Source organism: Bubalus bubalis, chromosome 4 (genome assembly GCF_019923935.1).
Source record: "Bubalus bubalis isolate 160015118507 breed Murrah chromosome 4, NDDB_SH_1, whole genome shotgun sequence".
In the NCBI taxonomy this organism is placed as follows: domain Eukaryota; kingdom Metazoa; phylum Chordata; class Mammalia; order Artiodactyla; family Bovidae; genus Bubalus; species Bubalus bubalis.
In genome coordinates this window covers 89,159,565-89,180,609 of record NC_059160.1, presented here as the reverse complement: position 1 = coordinate 89,180,609, position 21,045 = coordinate 89,159,565, and positions in this window count along the sequence as shown.

The following is a 21,045-nucleotide window of genomic DNA, read 5'->3' as shown; positions in this document are numbered from 1 at the left end:
TGGTATGTTCGGCTTACTACCAAGAAGGTGGTGTGGTTGAGGGATAGTGCATAACAGGGGCTCAGGGTTCCCTCTGTTGGTGGCTGCTTAGACGTTCGAAGGGGACAGTAGCCAGGTGATAACTAGGAGTCCATTTCAGTATAACCTCTATCTTTGTCTACTTCGTTTATGTATCTGTCCTAGTTCTAGGGTGATGATGAGGGATAGCTAACATCAGCTGATCAAGTCACTTTGTCTACTTGGTTTTTCAGTGCCATTTTTAAGTGGAGAATGCTTTCTGGTGGTTGTTAACAAGTGATAGGAAACATTTTCATGTTTCACTCATATTCTCATGTCTTGTCGTGTATCTTTACCTCACTCTCTTTGTGTCTTCTAGTCCCTTTTCCAATTTCCTGACCAGTCAGCCAGATCCTTGGTCGCTGCTTAAGAATCTCTGTATATTCTTACCTTCGGCCATGTCTCCTTCCTCAAAAAGTAGATGGCCAAGTGCGCTGCTCACGTCTTCATCTACTGAGATGTTTTTCTCTTTTCACTGAAGGCTGAATTAAAGCATATAGGAAGATGTCCCTAGGTTATATGCAAATACTATGCAGATTTTGGTATGCCCAAGTGTCCTTGAATCAACTCTCCACAGATACGAAGGGATAACTGTTAAATGCTCCAATAAAACATGGGGATAAATCTTAATAATTTTGGATTTAGCCACAGTTTTGTAGATCTGACAGCAAAGCACAAGCAGTGAAAAAGTAAATTGGATTTCCTCAAAATTAAAAATCTGTTTGCATCAAAAGATACAATTCAGAAAGTGAAAATATAGCCCATAGAATTAAAATATTTGCACATTAAATATATGATGAAACGTTATCCAGATTATGCCAACATAAAGACAAACCCCCAATTTTAAAATGGATAAATGACCTCAACAGACCATTCTCCACACAAGAAATACAAATGGTCAGCAAACAGAAAAAAAAGATGTCAAATATCATTAGTCATGATGAAAGTGCAAATTAAAATCACAATTCAACAACAACGTCTCATATTCTAAAATGGTTATAATTAAGAAAACGAAAAATGACATGTTAGCAACAATGTAGAGAAATTGGAAACTTTAAAAGTTGTGGAAATGGGAAAAGGCACAACCTATGCTTACAACATAAATGTACAATTAGCATATGGTTCAACAACTCTGCTCTCAGATACATACCCCAAGGAACTGAAAACAGCTGTACACATGTATATTGATAGCAGCACTGTTCACAAGAGCCCAGAGGCAGAAACAATGCAGATATCCATCAGTGGGTAAATAGGTCAGCAAAATGGAGTAGATCCAGAGGTTAAGAATCCTGATGGTCCAGTGGTTAAGACTCCACACTTCCAGTGCAGGGGTGCAGGCTTAATCCTTGGTGGGGAACGAAGATACCACGTGCTACACAGTGTGGCCAAAAAATAACAAAAATGGGGTAGATTCCATACATATCATTATTATCTGTCATAGGAATAAAGTAAAATGGCTCAGCTTCTGTGGAAAACAGTATGGTAGTTCTTTAAAAACTTAAACACAGAATTAATGTATGATCAATTTCACATGAGGATATATACCAAAAAGACTGAAAGCAGGGACTGGAACAGATATGGGTACAGTCCTATTCATAGCAGCATTAACCACAAGAGCAAATGGTAGAAGCAAGCCAAGTGTCCACTGATGAAAAGAATGGGTAAACTAAATGTGGCATGTATACAAAGTAATGTAATTCAGTCTTCAAAACTAAGGAAATACCAACACATGCTATAATGTGTATGAGCCTTGAAGTCATGACGATGAGTGAAATAACTCTGTCACAAAAAGAGAAAAATGTGATTTCACATGTATGTGGTATCCAGAAAAGTCAAATTCAAATTCAGAACATAGAATGTGGTTGGTTGCCAGGAGCTGAGGAAAAGTAGAGCTTAATGGCTACAGAGTTTCATTAGTGAAAATTGAAAAGTTCTGAACATGGATGGTGAGGATATTTGTATAACAATGTGAATATTGTTAATGCCATTGAATTTAAAGCATAGTTAAAATGGTTTGAATGGTAAATGTTATGTATATTTAAGCACAATGAAAAAAATGAAGTACTGACGTTACCACATGGATGAACATCCCAAGTGAAAGAAGCCACACAGAAAAGAGTAGCTTGATCATACTCATCTAGTGGACTTTAAATCTCTCAAGATTGTGAAACTGAGGTAAAGTGTCAGTAATGGTTCCAGAAAAATAAAACTGGATCAGTTTTAGTCTGGTGACAAAGTGAAGAATCAGAGGCCACGGTAGATCCCCTCGATGGAAGAGTGAATAGACACTCCACTGAAAGAACAGTGTGCAGGACCCATCAAAGTCCCACAGTGCATTTTTGTACAGCAGTGCTGATCCTTAGAGTTGGCCCCACTAAAATTCTTGCTCAATTTTTCAAAGATCCATCACAGTACTGGTTGAAACAGTAGGAAATTGGCAACAACACTGATGTTCATGGAGATGGGGATGGGATCCATCAGTTTTAGTCCACATGGATGGACGAATTCTGTGCAGCTAAGAAAGTGGGTGTAGGGTCTCTATCTGATGACAAGGAGACCTCAGGTTTCTCTTTGTGTATATACACGGACCAACTGCATCCAGGATCCTATCTATAAGACCACATTTATGTGACATTCACATAGACGTAAATGAATCTGCTTGTGTGTAAGAGAGATAGAGACAGAAAAGAGAAGCAGAGCCTGAGAGATATGCACAAAAACATTCACAACGGTCACTTCTGGGGATGGGACTTACAAATCTCTTCTCCTTTAGGTGAAATTTTATTTTTCAATAATGTGTATGTGATATTTTAATAATTAAAAAATAAAATCGTGTGTTAAATGTGGTCCATTCATCACTCATCTATGGTGGCACTAATGCTAAAGAGTCTGCCTGCTAAAGCAGGAGATACAAGAAACACTGATTCAATTCTTGTATTGGGAAGATACCCTAGAGAAGGAAATGGCAACCCACTCCAGCATTCTTGCCTGGAAAATTCCACGGACAGAGGAGCCTGGTGGGCTACAGTCCATGGGGTCGCAAAAAGTCAGACGTGAAAGCATAGCAGCAGCACAGCATAAAGAACTACAACTTAACAGCAAAAAAAAAAAAAAAACTGTTTCAAAATTGGGCAGAGGAACTGAATAGATGTTTTTTCCAAAGAAAACATACAGAGGGGCAACAGACACATGAAAAGATGCTCAACATCACTCATCATCAAGGAAATGCAAATCCAAACCACAATGAGGTATCACCTCACACCTGTCAGGATGACTATCATCAAAAATACAAGAGAAAGTATTGGTGAGGATGTGGGGAAAAGGGAAAGTCATTGTTGGTGGGAATGCAAATTTGTGCAGTAGCTGTGGAAAATAGTATGAAATTTCTTCAAAAAATTAAAAGTAGAATGACAGTGTGATCCAGCATTTTCACTCCTGGGAATATATCCAAAGGAAGTGAAATCACTATGTCAAAAGATGATGCTGTTAAAGTGCTGCACTCAATATGTCAGCAAATTTGGAAAATTCAGTAGTGGCCACAGGACTGGAAAAGGTCAGTCTTCATTCCAATACCAAAGAAAGGTAATCCCAAAGATTGTTCAAACTATCATACAATTGCCCTCATTTCACATGCTAGCAAGGTAATGCTCAAAATCCTTCAAGGTAGGCTTCAACAGTATATGAACTGAGAACTTTCAGATGTACAAACTGGATTTAGAAAAGGCAGGGCAACAAGAGATCAAACTGCCAACATCTGCTGGATCATAGAAAAAGCAAGGGGATTACAAAACAAAACATTGCTTTATTGACTACACTAAAACCTTTGAGTGTGTGGATCACAACAAACTGTGGAAAACTCTTACAGAGATGGGAATACCAGACCACCTGACCTGCCTCCTGAGAAATCTGTATTCAGGTCAAGAAGCAACAGTTAGAACTGGACATGGAACAACAGATTGGTTCAAAATTGGGGAAGGAGTACGTCAAGGTTGTATGTTGTCACCTTGTTTATTTAACTTATATGCAAAGTACATGATATGAAATGCTGGGCTAGATGAATCACAAGCTGGACTCAAGATTGCCAGGAGAAATATCAACAACCTCAGATATGCAGATGATACCACTCTAATGGCAGAAAGTGAAGAAGACCTAAAGAGCCTCTTGATGAGGGTGAAAGAGGAGAGCAAAAAAGCTGGCTTAAAAACTCAACTTTCAAAAAACTAAGATCATGGCATCTGGTCCCATCACTTTGTGACAATTAGAAGGGGAAAAAGTGGAAACAGTGACAGATTTTGTTTTCTTGGGCTCCAAAATTACTGTGGACGGTGACTGCAGCCATGAAATTAAAAGATGTTTGCTACTTGGAAGGACAGCATATTAAAAAGCAGAGACTTCACTTTGTTGAAATGAAGGACAGGGAAGCCTGGCGTGCTGCAGTTCCAGGGTTGAAAAAAGTTGGACACGACTTAGCGACAACAAAAACAACGTCAAAGAAGTACCTGCACCATATTCACTGCAGCATTATTTACAATAACCAAGATATGTAAACAGCCTAAGTGTCCATCGGCAGATGAATGAAGAAAATGCAGTATATAGATACAATGGAATCTCACTGAGTCATAAAGAAAAAAAGCAAATCTTGTTATTTGCAACAACATAGATGGACCTCAAGGGCATTATGATAAATGAAATAAGTCAGACAGAGAAAGACAAATATTTATGATCTTAATTATGTGTGGAATCTACAAAATAAACTGAACTCATAGAAACAGAGAACAAGTTGATGGTTGTCAGAGGCAGGGTGTTGAGGTGAATGGGTGAAATGCGTGAAGATGGTCAAAAGGTGCAAGCTTCCAGCTATATGATAAATCCTGTGGATGTAATGTACATCAGGGTGACTGTAGCTAACAACCCAGTGTTGTGTGTTTGAAAGTTGCTGGGTTTGATCCCTGGGTCGGGAAGATCCCCGGGAGAAGGGAATGGCTACCCACTCCAGTATTCTTGCCTGGAGAATTCCATGGACGGAGGAGATTGGCAGGCGATTGCAAAGAGTTGGATATGACTGAGTGGCTTTAACTTTTAATTCTCTTCCCCACCCTCGGAGGGGGCTTCCCAGGTGGGGCCAGTGGTAAAGAACCTGCCGGCCAATGCAGGAGACCTAAGAGACAGTCCATGGGGTCGCAAAGAGACATGACTGAAGTGACTTAGCACACACACCCTGAGAGAAGTCTCAGTGTTCCCATTTTACACATGAGAAAACAGGCTCATTTTGCTTTTAATAGCCATCCAAGTGGTGGAGCAGCTTTGAACCCCAGTGTTCTTATTCCAAAGCCCCAGTTTCTAGATGGTAGAGTCCAGGCACTGGAGACTATCCCTCTCCCACACTGATGGTTTGCTCTAGGGCCAGCCATCCCAGAGGCTGCTGGATTAACCATTTAATCCACTTACTCTGCACCCCCTCAGCCCTTTGGCGGCTGCCTTCCAGCTGCTGCCTGATACTTCAGCCGGCTGAGGTTTTACAGGTGAATCATCACCATCCCCTTGCCCTCCCTGCCACATGGGGCAGGCCCCTCCTATCCTCATTATTCTAAATCTTTAGCTCACAAATCTGCAGAACTGTGTTAATAAAGCCCTGTTCACCATGTGTGTGCAGGCTTTGAAAAGGGAATCTGAGGGGGAGTTTGGGGTATGAAAGGGACAGTATTTATGTCCCTAATGGGACTTAATCTGAAGCTAAAAACTAGGTCTCAGAGAGAAGAAAAAAAAAAGGCTGAGGCTGAGGGCTACAAGCTGCTGAAAAGGGGGCTTGACTACTGGATTGTAAATGTGTAATTTAATTAAAAAAAATCAACACCTGGATGATAGCAGTTTGCTTTTTAAGGCCAGATTGGCCAACTGACACTTGGGCATTCCTCAATTCTGGGATGTGATTGTCTCTCAGCTTTGGGGGGCCTTGACTGGGGGTGCTTTCCTCTCAGTCATGGGCACACCCACCCACATGTGGACCCATGACTGCAATACCTACAGGGCAGGTGCTCCTCATGCCTGGCCCCAGGTCATAAGGAAGGAATGGCATGTCTGCGGTCACACGTGTGCCCTCTGCAGGAATGAGCATCACGTGGAGCAGAGGCCTCCCCATTCAGCAAGCACCCTGGCTGGGGGTAGAGGAGTTGCCCCGCTCTGAAGTCATAAAGTAGATGGTAGATTGGGATCCCTCCACCCCAGACTCACCAGCAAGCCCCTCACCCACATTCACCTTCTGTTCTCTCCTCTGTAAAGTGGTTGACCACAATGTAAATTATAACGCGAAGTACTGGGTGTTTTGGGCACCTTAGGTTGTGTGGTCCCACAACTGGGCAGAGGGCAGATGGAAGAGGAAAGATGTGGGTGTAGCAGGCATGACAGCAGAGCTAAGAACTGGCCAAGCATGTGGATTTTAATATCCAGAAACAGGTAGTTGCCACAAGCAAATCCATTAAGGCCATGTTTACTCTCTCATCAGTTACAATCATCTGTTTGAACAGAAGCCTCTGGAGTTTATTAATGACATTATTGCCCATCACAGAATGACTCTGCTCAGCTCCTAGGCACTGGGGCCTCCACACACCACAATTTCCTATGTGCTGTGCACTCACTTTCTTGGTTAGTGCCTCTCAGTAGCTCCCTGTTGCCTAGGGCCTGTGCTGCTCCAAGCAGAAACTGCCATATGAGGTCCTGCCCGCCTTCCCAACCTGTGCTGTGTGCCTGCAGCAGTGAATCACCTGCTGACTTAAAGAATAGTCACAACCTAAAACCTGAGAGTTATGCTTCATTTGGTGGGAATTTTTAGGACTTCAAGCCAGGGAGACAGCATCTCAAGTAACCCTTGAGAGAACTGCAGTGAGGAGGTGAGGGGAGGAGCCAGATTATATAGAAGTCTCACAACAAAGGGCAGGTAATCTTAATATTAAAAGGTCATTGTTAATCAAAGAAAACTAGTTATCCAAAGTTAGGGAGTTTAATGCTTTTCTATGTATGGGAAGATACAAGAGTCTGGGCTCACTGAAATTCATTTTGTATGCATGTCAGCTATCCTGGGCCAGTATCCTCTGTTCTTTCACATCTTGAGCTCCCTTGGGGCTCACCGTAGGGAGTGGCTGCAGTCCTGATGGCTGTCAGATCACAGGTATTCTTCTTCCTGAGTGCACTTAGGGCTTGCCAGCTCACATTGGAGGGCTGAAATTGCTAATGACTGTGACATCCTTGTTTACTGACAAGGCAGGAAGTGCTCCATTTCTCACACCAGTGATCCCCAAGCACTCAGGTCAGGTCACTGCCTGTACCTCTACACCTTTGCATGTGCTTCTCCTCCCGCTCTCCTGCTCCCCTGTCTTTGAACCCTCAGCTCCCGTGTCATTTCCTCTTTATAGCAAGATGGTGTTGGTTGCTCACCTGGAAATCTTTGCCCAACCCATCCTGCCTTCTTCCTGTGGATGTTCAATATGGAGGAATCATTATTGGTCCAAGCCAGCCATGACAACCACTTCCCCCACTGGTGATTGGTCAGGACAAGGACTCATGATCCAGTTCTGGCAAATGAGATACGAGAGGAAGTCTGCAGGGGTTGCTGTGAGAGCTTTTCCTTCCTGAAAAGAAAGACATGGGCAAGGAAGAAGGTGCCTCCTTGTTTTTGGCTTGAGCACCCTGCCGCACACTATGTGGTCCTGAGGAATTCCTCCCCCTCTCTGGGCTTCTGCTTTTTCATCTGCAAAACAAGGCAGTAGGGAAAAAGAGGTTCTGGAGCCTCCTCAGCTCTGACATACTGTGGTTGGTGACTTAAAAATATGTGTCTCCAGCTGTAAGTCAGCCTATGAGCACCATGGACAGTGACCACTATTTTTCCAGGACAGGGCTGGGCTGAGATGAGTCCACAATCACATCTAAATCCTTCCCTTTCATGGCTGCTGAGGGCACCCAGGACAGATGAGGGTCAGGGTTTCCTCTGCCTGTGAGGACTCTGGGCTCTAGGTGCCTTTGTGATTCCCCAATGCTGCTGCTACAGAAAATCTCCCTTGGGACATTTGTGAATCTCAAGCCCTCCCACTGAAAGGCAAGTCTGGAGCTCTGAAAGGGAAGCAGAGGGAGCCCACATGGAGGTGGGGGAGGATGATGCAGAGGTTCCAGAGCCTATCCATCATCTCCTTCTCTCTTCCTCCCATCCTCCTCTTCCCACATCTTTCTCTATCACAGATAAAACTTTTTGTGGCTCCTTGAAAGAATAGAGATCCCTGGTGTGGGTCCCTCTGAGGCAGGCCCAGTGGAGAGACTTTTTTCTTCTGGATAAGTCAAGTTTCTCTTCATTCTTTGAACATTTGGGGACATGAACTAATTTTCTTGGCCAATCTGTCATGTATTGTTGATTCACTCAGGCTCTCATCACCTTGTTAATTCATGTGTTCCCTCCTTTATTTAGCTCTTACTTTTTTTTTTTAAGCAAGAAGGGAGTTTTATTAGAAGAAATCTAAGAATAAATTATGGAACCATAAAAGACTCAGAATTGCCAAAGCAATCCTGAGGGGGAAAAAACAAAGCAGGAGGCATAACTCTCCCAGACTTCAGACAATACTACAAAGCTACAGTAATCAAAACAGTGTGATATTGGCACAAAAACAGACATACAGATCAATGGAACAGAATAGACAGCCCAAATAAACCCACACACTTGTGGCCAGTTAATCTTTGACAAAGGAGGCAAGGATATAAAATGGGAAGAAGTCTTTTCAGTAAGTGGTTCTGGGAAAGTTGGACAGCTGCATGTAAATCAGCGAAGTTAGAATACACCCTCACATCATGCAAAAAGTAAACTCAGAATGGCTTAAAAAGTTAAATATAAGACATGACACCATAAAACTCCTAGAGGAGAGCATAGCAAAATGTTCTCTGACATAAATCATACCAGTGCTTTCTTAGGTCAGTCTCCCAAGTCAATAGAAATAAAACCAAAAATAAACAAATAATACCTTGCTTTTGCACAGCAAAGGAAACCACTAAAAAATGAAAAGAAAACCTATGGAATGGGAGACAATATTTGCAAATGATGCAACTGACAAGGGCTTAATCTCTAAAATATACAAACAGCTCATACAACTCAACAACAAAAAAACAACCCAATCAAAAATGGGCAGAGGACCTTAATAGACATTTCTCTAAAGAAGACATACAGATGGCCAGTAGGCACATGAAGTTGCTCAACATCACTATTAGAGAAATGCAAATCAAAAATACAATGAAGTACCATCTTGCACCAGTCAGAATGGCCATCACTAAAAGGTCTAAAAATAACAAATGCTGGAGAGGGTATGGAGAACAGGGAACTCTCCTGCACTATTGGTGGGAATGTAAATTGGTGCAGCCACTATGGAAAACATTGTGGAAGTTCTGCAGAAAAATAAAAATAGAATTACCATATGACCCAGCAATCCCACTCCTGGGCATATACCTGGACAAAACTATAATTCAAAAAGATACATTCATGCCTATGTTTGAGGCAGCACTGCTCACCATAGCCAAGACATGGAGACAAGCTAAATGCCCATCACGAGACGAGTCGATAAAGAAGGTATGGCTTATATACAATGGACTACTGCTTAACTATAAAAAAGAATGAAATATGCCATTTGCAGCAACATGGATGCAACTAGAGATTATCATACTAAGTGAAGTAAGTCAGAAAGAGAAAGACAAATGGCATATGTTGTAACTTACATGTGGAATCCAAACTATGGCACAAATGAACTTATCTACAAAACTGAAGCAGACAGACAGGGAGAACAGACTTGTGGCTGCCAAGGCAGGTTGTGGGTGGGGGAGGAAAAGATTGGGAGTTCGAGATTAGCAGATGCAAACTACTATATATAGAATGGATAAGCATCCTATATAGAGGATGTATAGCACAGGTAACTGTATTGACTATCCTGTGATAAACCAGAAAGGAAAAGAACATTAAAAAAAGAATATCTATAGGTGTGTAACTGAGTCACTTTCCTTTACAGCAGAGATTGGCACAACATGTAAATCAACTATACTTCAATAAAAAAAATAAAAATAAAAGGTAGCATCATCATGGGTTCATAGTGTTAGGTAGTTAGAATAGGGAAAAGGAGTCCAGAATGGCGTTGGCTAAAAGATAAGGAAGAGAAAAGCCCGTGAAAATAGAACAAAGGAAGGTCCAAGGACCGGAGTGAGGACCTCAGGTAAAACAAACAACACTCCTGGCTGGCCCAATTTACACAGGACAGGCCCAGGGGGAAAAAAAGAAAAACATAAAAAAGAGGAGCCGAAGCTAGCTCTCTCTATCTCTCTCTCCCATGTGCTGGGGCACTCTTCTCTTCACGTCTTTGGGTCGACATGCCCTCGCGCCTCGAAGATGGATTTTCTTGCTATTATCTAAATAAAATAGAGCTGTAACACTCATTTGACTAAGAGCTATAACACGGTCTGTCCAAGACCTGAGAGCTGTGACATGCCAAAGGGGCTTTAATGTCCATCACTCCAAATCTTTGTTGCGACGAGACAAAAACCGAGGAGCATACATTTGCATGACAATAGTGATGCTTCTAATTCAAATGCAGAACTTTATAAGATTTTAATTTAACCCCACCAATCTTATATGTGCTTCTCCTTTCCACACATTGAAATTTTCAGGGTGCAAAACAAGATAATTATTTATTTGCAACATCCCACCTGTGTAGAGCATTTCAATAACAGAACATGCAGTTTCTAATTTTATCTGAAAGCTCAGCGTGTAAAGAACATTTGTTGACAAGATGATGAGGCATATTCTGATTAGAACAAATAGCATGTGCAAAGATCCAGAGGCTTGGAAGCATATAGTTCACTTAGGAAGGAGCAATATTCTTCTATAGGAGGAGTGAGGGGTTACAGAATTGGAAAGGCATTGTAACACAAGGAGCCTCACATTCAATGCTGGTATGTTAGAGTATCAACCAGATACTTATTTGATACAAGTTGATACAAGTATCAACCAGATACTTGTTTTCGTTTTCAGGAGGAAACCTGCTTTTGTTTTTCCCATCCAACTACTAACCAGGTCCAACTCTGCTTAGCTTCAGAGATAAACAAGATCAGGCACATTCAGGGTGGTATGGCTGTAAACTTGCATTTGTTTTTAATAAAAATACTGCTTTTGTACTTTGTCCATATAAGCAGAACTCAGGTGTGAGAAAAGGGTAGGGGTTATTTTAAGGATTACTATCCTTGCTTTCCAGGTGGTACAGTGGTAAAGAATCTGCCTGCCAACGCAGGAAACACAAGAGACCTGAGTTTGATCTCTGGTCCGGAAAGATCCCCTGGAGTAGGAAATGGCAACCCATTCCAGTATTCTTGCCTGGAAAAGAGTCAGACGCGACTATGCACGCATGCACACATACACAGCAGTTCAGGGAAAATATCAGTGAGAGTGTAACTCACTTATTTTCTGACATTTGAAGATGCATTTGCATATTAATGCCCCATTGTTGTGGCATTTTTCTCCCCACAGAGGACAAAGTATGTACCATAGTGTCTCAAGATTTGCAGATGCATATGACCTTGGTGGGCTACAACCCAGAAAAATACACAGGGACCCAGCTCATTTACATCACCTCCATGGACCAGATCAGCACCATCACTAACAGCGCCAAGTACTATGAGCAGTACATCTCCTATTTCTGAAAGATGTTGAGGTTGTTGAACACCCCAGGTAGGCTGAGAATGGAATTTTACTTTTAAAATTACTATCTCAACTGGTGCTTGGAATGACCTAAACAGTGTCTTTTTTCAGTCAAATAAGGATCATAATACCTATTTTGGAGTGATTGTGAGAATTTAATGAAGTAATGCACTAAGTGCTTATTATAGGACTTAATAAATTACAGATAGTATATTAATTTTTAATATCAAGAAGCTTTAGAAGTGGCATTATGTCAGAGACCAATGGGCTGTTTGATGTCCCAAATCAGTGCTGTATTGGAATCAGTGTTGTAGGGAGTCACTTACAGAGGAGAGTTATAAGCAAGGCAGTATATAATATTTTGAAGACTAAGTACTTTTTATGTGCAAAGTCTTGTGCTAAAATTACAGATGAGTATAACCTATGAACTCTGAGAAAGTAAAACCTGTAAAATATGAAAATGATAAGTTCAGACAATTAGGGCTTCTGCTATCTGGAGAAAGAAGACATGACTGTGGTTGAGATGTTAAAGTGACGCTTTAATGAAAGAGGTCGAAAGACAATTTGAGGTTGGTGAAAGAGTGTAAACAAGAGTCTAGAAGACAGAGTACAAATGATCTTTCAGGCCATGGTGAGAAATAGTTTAGCAGAAGCAGAGTTCGTGGCCAAGAGCAATAAGAAATAAGGTTGGAAAGTAAAAATGGGAAAACCTATGGAGAAAATGAAATGCAAGGCTGGGAATTTTTCCTGAAGGCTTGTGCTTCTCAGGCCTTAATATGCATGCAAATCACCAGGAGAGATTAATAAGACACAAAGTGCAGGACTCCATTTCCTGAATTTCTGATTTGATAGATCTGAGGTGGGGCTCCAGAATTTTCATTTGTAACGAGTGCTGTAGGCTGAACTGTGTCCTCCCAAATTTGTGTGTTGAAGTCCTTATCCCCAAAGTATTTGAAACGAGGCTTTTAGAAGGTTATTAAGGTTATATGAGGTTCCTAAACTGATTGGATTGGTGGCTTATAAAAAAAGGAAGAACCAGGAAGAGACCTCTCACTGGAAACCAAACTGGCCAGAACTTTGATCTGGGAGTTCCAGTCTCCAAAATTATAAGAAAACAAATGTTTACTGTTGACTCCACCCAACCAGCCGTATTTTGTTATGGTAGCCTAAGCAGTCTAGTACAATGAGTTCCCAGGTGCTGCTGCTGCTGCTGGTCTAGAGACCACTTTGAGAACCACGGTTGTGGGCAATGGAAATCTGTTAAGGTCCCTGCTGTTTTTCTGTCCACTTTCATTATCACAGATATATTTTTTTTTTTCTTAGTGGATCCTGTTTCCAGTGCCAGGAAAGGTCAACCAAGGATTATAGAAAAGCCGGGGCACTCGGCACAATGAGTGAGTCCCGTTAGCTTGTCTTGCACTCAGTTTCACGAGTTTCACTTTGCTCCTTGTCAAAGTTAATTCCAAATATTTCAGTCAATCAGTCTCCAGTCCTGGAGGTGTTAGGGGTGAGGGCAAATTGCTGGCCAGAAAAAGTAATTTCAAGACATGTATTGTGGAGAGAGGGTGAACCAATACCACAAAAGGTTTATAGCTTCTGTTTACATAAAATATGTGTTAATCGCTCAGTTGTGTCTGACTCTTTGCAATCCCATGGACTGTAGCCCCCCAGTAGGCAAGGTTAATATGATGGAAGTTCTGGTTTATTTTTTCTCTCAGTCTGTAATAGGCATTTTATAGGCATCTAAGATTGCTAAAAGCAACCTGGTCAGAAAGGTGCTGCCTTTGGTTTTCAGTTGTGTTTCTCACATGAAGTGCTATCCTGGAATTACTAGTTTGTATACTCTTGGTATGTATAAGCACAAAGGAGTTTAGCTTTTAAAACTCTTTATTACTAAATGTAAACTTGTTAATTTATTTACCCATTCATCCATCCTGTAATTCATTAATTCTCTGTACCAACATTCACTGAATATCTTCACTATGTAAATTAACTTTCTAAGTCCCGTGGAGAATAAAAATAAAGTCCAGTTTTCTGTGTAGCAAAATCTGTTTAACACTAAGACATTACGAAACTAATATAAACTTTCCATTTTAAGAGATGGAAATACATAGTGGTGAAATAATTTAAAACAGGAAAGGTTTTGTACAATCACATATATGCACAGGGCTTCTCAGGTGGCAATAATGGTTAAGAACCTACCTGCCAGTTCAGAGATGTAAGAGACTTTGATCTCTGGATTGGGAAGATCTGCTAGAGGAGGGCATGGGAATCCACTCCAGTATTCTTGCCTGGAGAATTTCATGGACAGAGGAGCCTGGCGGGCTACAGTCCTTAGGGTCTCAAAGAGTTGGACACGACTGAAGCAACTTAGCACGCTTGCATGCACATGTACAGGTTTCCCTGGTAGTGCTAGCGGTAAAGAAACCACCTGCCAAGGCAGGAGACATAAGAGATGTGGGTTTGATCCCTGTGTTGGGAAGATACACTGGTGCAGGGCACAGCAACCTACTCCAGTATTCTTGCCTGGAGAATCCCATGGACAGAGGAGCCTGGTGAGTTACAGTCCACAGGTATGCAGAACTGGACATGACTGAAGTGACTTAGCACACATACACAAATATATAATTCATGTATAAGTATATATGCATGCATATGTATATATAGTTTTATATATAGTTACAATTTTAGAAGTAATAAACATGACTTTCCATAGTTACTTCTTTAAGATAACAAATACAAGTCTTAATGCTTATATATGATTCAGAAGATATCCACTCACAGAACAGTCAAGAAGAGTAACTATTCATTTTTGGCATACGAGAACAGCTGTAACAAGTTACCTTAAGCTTTAGGTTGGGGCTTCCTAGCCTTTTTGGGATTGAAAATGTTAGCTTCATAAAGACACGGCTGCTGTCTTTGTATTACCAGTATTTAGAACTGTGCCCAGCGCATAGCGATACACAGGAACACAGTTAACATTAGTTGAATGGTTGAAGGACAGAATGCAAAACCCTTTCAATGATTGGCAAAGATACATGAAGCATTTCCACAGAAAAGTGACCCAAGTCCACACACCATTTTGTGTACCTTTCAGGGAAGCTTTGGTATCCCCTAATCCTTACCCACAGCTGCCAGGTTAAGAACGCCAGCCTCAGCTGAAAGAAAAGAAAAAGACAGGAGATGTACAAAAGCGCATCAGCCCAAAGCAGAGAGTGTGGCTTCTGTCAGGGGCCAGGCCATTCCTGAAATGTCCACATGATACTAGGAGGGAATTTCCATATAGTAGATTTCGTGTTAGGTAACTTACCTTTTAAACCAGTTGTGCTATTCCAAGATTATCTCAAATATACCAAATATATCTCTACTAGTCAACTTCATGTCATCTGTTTTTCTTTGTTATCTGTTTTATCATTCAAAGAATGTTGCTCCTGCTAAGTCACTTCAGTCGTGTCTGACTCTGTGGAGTCAGACACAGGAGGCCTGGTAGACGGCTTCCTACCAGGCTCCTTCCTCTGTCCCTGGGTTTCTCCAGGCAAGAACACTGGAGTGGGTTGCCATTTCCTTCTCCAATGCATGAAAGTGAAAAGTGAAAGTGAAGTCGCTCAGTTGTGTCCGACTCTTAGCGACCCCATGGACTGCAGCCCACCAGGCCCCTCCGTCCATGGGATTTTCCAGGCAAGAGTACTGGCGTGGGGTGCCATTGCCTTCTCCAATGCATGAAAGTGAAAAGTGAAAGTGAAGTCGCTCAGTTGTGTCCGACTCTTAGCGACCCCATGGACTGCAGCCCACCAGGCCCCTCCGTCCATGGGATTTTCCAGGCAAGAACACTGGAGTGGGTTGCCATTTCCTTCTCCAATGCATGAAAGTGAAAAGTGAAAGTGAAGTCGCTCAGTTGTGTCCGACTCTTAGCGACCCCATGGACTGCAGCCCACCAGGCCCCTCCGTCCATGGGATTTTCCAGGCAAGAGTACTGGCGTGGGTTGCCATTTCCTTCTCCAATGCATGAAAGTGAAAAGTGAAAGTGAAGTCGCTCAGTTGTGTCCGACTCTTAGCGACCCCATGGACTGCAGCCCACCAGGCCCCTCCGTCCATGGGATTTTCCAGGCAAGAGTGCTGGAGTGGGGTGCCATTGCCTTCTCCGTCAAAGAATGTTAGGAGGTAGATATAGTATGTGATGCTACATGGATAAGAAAAAAGAGGTTCTGGTGGTTTTAGAATGTGCTAGTAGTGTCCTTCAGATACTGACTGGCAAATCTAGTCATATTTGGACTCCTGACACCCACTCTCTTTTGGACATCTCACTGGTAAGTTTTCTGGGTCATCATGTTCTAATGTATATCTGTTGCTTGTTAAAAGAGAGATTGGAGTGTTAGTTGTCACTTAGTTTTAATATGTGACATAATGACACTGGAAATGTAAAAGCAGGTTTTCTTTTTTATCTGTGATGACACAAAAAAACTAACATTTTCATTTTTGTTCCTCATGGAGAAACACAGAAAGTGAAAGTGTTAGTCGTTCAGTCGTGTCTGACACTTTGTGACCCAATGGACTGTAGCCTGCCAGTCTCTGGAATTTTCCAGGCAAGAGTACTGAAGTGGGTAGCCATTCTCTTCTCCAGCAGATCTTCCCAACCGAGGGATCGAACCCAGGTTTCCTACACTGCAGGTGGATTCTGTTACCGTCTGAGCCACCAGGGAAGCCATACTCAGAAATTAATGTTTAAAAAAATGTGACTAATAGGATCCATTCTTCTATTTGTATTAAAAGGTCAGAGGACATGTAGTCAAGACTAATTGATTGAATTGTTCACCTTGCCCCTAAGATTTAATAGATGATCAGTTTAAAAAAGTTAGTTTAGCACAAAACAATTTTTAACAGAGAAAAGACACAGGTTTAGCATATTTTATCAATGTTTATACTCTTATATACTTCACAGTTACGCTAAGAATATTGTGTAATTGTTTGTTTATCATATTCTCTAAGAACAAAAATTGCCTTCTTATAAATCATAGGTGTAGAACCAAATGGATATTGTTCAAGTTCTTACAACTTTTCTTTCTTAGCACATATGTCAAATTTCCCAGAAATCAACATAATGATTGGTTTTCTTTTGATGTAATGCAAGCACAGCTCTAATTTCATTTCTCTGGAAAAATCCTTTATATATTTGAGGAATTTTCAAAAAGATATAGCAGTACTAATATTGTTGGATAAAATTTCTCAATCCATCTTATTCATTCTCCCTTGATACTGTGATCTCTCAATGTATTCTAATATCTACAATTGTTGAATGAGGGTACCAATTTTAAATTGAGTCAAATTCTGTTTTTCATTTTATACTTTTAAATTGCCATCCTCATTGTTAGTCTCAACTACTTATTATTTTCTTAGTGCCTTTTTCTTTCAAAGTAAACTGTCTACTAGATTTTGGGAGGTTTTATTTCATTTTACAAGTATTTCAATTACCATGGTTATCAGTATAAAAATCCTATTTATTTTTAAGTAAGCATGATCAAGTAAGAACCTTGTATTTCTATTAAATGCATAGCTGTCAAAGGAATAATGCTAATTGATTTAGGGCATCTACCAGCTGGAGAAGAGAATATTTCATGTGGATATTTGTCTATGGTAATAGTGATAGGACAGGGAGACAGTTTTTTAAAAAAGATTTTTCTTTTCTTTGGGAGGGGATGGACAGAAAGCAGACTATCTGACATGAAGTGAAAGGAATTTCCTTTCACCCCCCAAATAAAATTTCATGCTTGTGTGCTAAGTCGATTCTGTTGTGTCCAACTCTTTGTGACCCCAAGGACTAGGGATTCCTGTGTCCATGGGATTCTCCAGGCAAGCATACTGGAGTGGGTTGCCATTTCCTCCTCCAGGGGATCTTCCCAACCCAGGGGTTGAACCCCTGTCTCATACGTCTCCTGCACTGGCAGGGGGTTCTTTACCACTAGCACCACCCGGGTTCATCTACTTCCAAACCTGCTACTGGCTGTGCAAGCTCTTACATGTTGTGAAGAATCTGTATCAAGATTGTGTAGTCTTGCTTTCTCTGTCCCCTTCTGGTTTTTCTACCACGATTTTAAGATTTATTTTCAGAATTCAGTTCAGTCTTTTTTCTCCTTCATGATAAAGATGTGTATTGCGTAGAACATGAAGCATTTTGAGATTTTATTGTTGTCTCTCTGCCTAAGCTAAGAATGAAAACCAAAACCCTTATCTTGACTTTACAGAGTCATTCACGTTCTGGCCCCTGACTGTTTCTCTGGCCTAACCCATCACTCTTCTTGTTGCTTACGTAGCCAGAAGCCTCAAAATGGGGATTCAAATCCAGTTCTATCTGGCTGTGAACCTCATTCTCTTCGCTATGCCCTACACTACAAGCACCTCACCTCTCTCCCACAGAGTGTAGGTGCCAGGTGGTCCACAGGTCCAACTCCAACTCCTGTCTCCACCTCAAAACAGTTCTTTTCTTGAAGTCAAATTTTAAGTATCCATTGAGGTGTATGTAAAAATCATAGCTATAAAGCTTGATTACTTTTCATGAATAAATATACTCAGGCAACCAGGAACTAGACCAAGAAGTGAAATAAATAGTACCGTGTCCCAGCAGAGCTCATGACCACCCCTGCAGAACCGGCTTCCCCCAGGGCAACCACTTTCCTGAAATCTGAAACCACTGGTGTTTCCCGTGGTTGAACTTTACAGGTCCTCTTTTGTGTCTAGCTTCCCTTACTCTCAATAGTGAAAACTAGCTCTTCAGCTATAATCACATACCCAAGAGCTCCATTTCTCAAATTATATCTCAAGAAAGGTTAGTGTCCAAAGATGTTCATCTGAGAGCTACAAGTTGATTTACTTTAACAAGCATTTTGAATTCCTCAGAGTAGAATGCAGTATGGAAAATGCCCTACAATGTTTCCACAGCACAGTTAATAACACATGGGACACATTACATGATGGGTAAAGCTCGAGTCTGGGGGTTTTCTGTGGGGCTCTCAAGAGTTCATCCTCACAGTCTGTGCCCTTCTCCATTAATTAGTTCCTCTGGCAGTGACCTGTTCCCTGCTAAAGAGGATAGGCTAACTTGAATGGGATGGCCCCAAGTTAATGGACAAGCGCATGCTTGTCCCAGGATACTGGCCATACCTGCTTACACGATTGGTGATTCAATCTTCAGTTCATTCACCATAGTGGATAGTATGAAGGACCATTCAAAGGGAGCTGTTGTGTTTCCCCACTTTAAGGGAAGCCCACTGGGCATCTCTGTCTTATTTTTGTAGAGAATTCATTAGAGAACCAGATACTGATCTTAGGCAAATGTTGGTTTGGATACTCAAAAGATTTTTTTTTTTTCCTGTAACTGAAAATCTTAAAAAAAAATTTAAAAATTGAAGTATAGTTGATTTACAATATCATTTTAGTTTCAGGTATAAAGCATAGTGATCCAGTTATATATATATATATATATATATATATATATATATATATATATATACTTTCCAGATGGTGCTAGTGGTAAAGAACCTGCCTTCAATGCAGGAGACATGAGACATGGGTTTGATCCCTGGATCAGGAAGATCCCCTGGAAAAGGGCCTGGCAACCCACTCCAGTACTCTTGCCTGGAGAATCCCATGGACAGAGGAGCCTGGCAAGTTATAGTCCATAGGGTTGCAAAGAGTTGGATATGAAAGAAGCGACTTAGTGTATATATATATATATATATATATATATTCCTTTTCAGATTCTTTTCCCTTATAGGTTATTACAAAGAACAAAGTAGAATTTCCTGTGCTATACAGTAGGTCCTTATTGGTTATCTATATTATTCATAGTAGTGTGTATTGTTAATCCCAACTTTCTAATTTATCCCTTACCTACCCCCCTTTACCCTTTGATAACAATAAGTTTGTTTTCTGTGGTTGTGAGTCTGTTTCTGTTTTATAAATAAGTTCATTTTTATCATTTTATAGGTTCAACATAGAAGCGATATCATATATTGGCTTACTTCACTTAGTATGATAATCTCTAGGTCTGTCTCTGTTGGTGCAAACAGCATTATTCAATTCTTTTTTATGGCTGAGTAATATCCCATCATATATATATATATATATATATATATATATATCACATCTTCTTTCTTTATCTATTCACCCATCGATGGACATTTAGGTTGCTTCCATGTTTTGTAAATAGTACTGTAAATAATGCTGCTATGAACATTAGGGTCACTTCCACCTGGCTGGGGTGTGGGGACAGGGGGAAGAGGCTCAGATGGAGAGGGAAGAGGGAGGTTTGGGGAGAAATCTCCAGAAAGAGGGCACAAGGAAGAACTCTCCACCCGCCAAAATACCACCACTTTCACACACTCCACATTCATGGCCACCATGCCAGTTTTCCACATGCCACCACCCACGCAGCCTGCAGCTTGAAAACTGAAAGCTTGTAAGAGTCAACGTATTTCTGGGTCCCAAGTCCTGTCTCTCGAGACACAAAAGGCAGTCAGACTGCAGACGGCTGCCCACTGGGTCACCCGACCAGGCTGGAAGTACCCCATCAGATGCTGAAGGCAGACCTCTGTCCTTCTGTGAGGCAAGGGAATGTGGGCCAGAGAGTCAGAGGCTTCGGTAACCAACCCCTCCTCCCTGGGCTGCTCCTTGGAGTGGGCTAACCCCATCTCCAAGGCTGCAAGTCCGGCCCCAGAGCCTCAGAGCTTCCGCGCCCTCTAGCGGCCTCTCTCCGTAACGCCCACACCCAGGCCTTCCACCCTCTTCAGGACTTCTTCCTCTGCCTTTTCGGCAGCATCCGGACCACAAGAGCTCCTGCAGATGTGTCGCTCCCTAGAGGTGCTGTTGGGTTGGGCCAGGCTCCTGAGGCCGCCCCCGGGGTGGTCCCAGGCTTTTGGTCACTTTTCTTTTGTCCGTATCTCTAGCCAGCTACCTGCCATAGGCCAGTACAGACTTCTGCTCTGAGGTGGGCCCATATGCGGATTGCCCCGGAGGAGGCCCACCTGAGGGAGGAGGGTCCGGTCCGCCCCGCCCTCCGAGGGGCCTGAGGCTCCAGATGGGAAGCCCTGTCAGTGTCTGATCACAGGGCACTGCATTCTCCAGGTAAACCCTTGGAGTTACCTCCATAACGTTTTTTAAATCCATCTCCCATTCGTCATATTTACGAGATAAAGAATTTCCCCTATTAAATTTGGGAAATATATTATTATTAAAAGGAACAGGAAGACACAGGATGCTCCTAAACGAGCTATTACTTGGAAGAT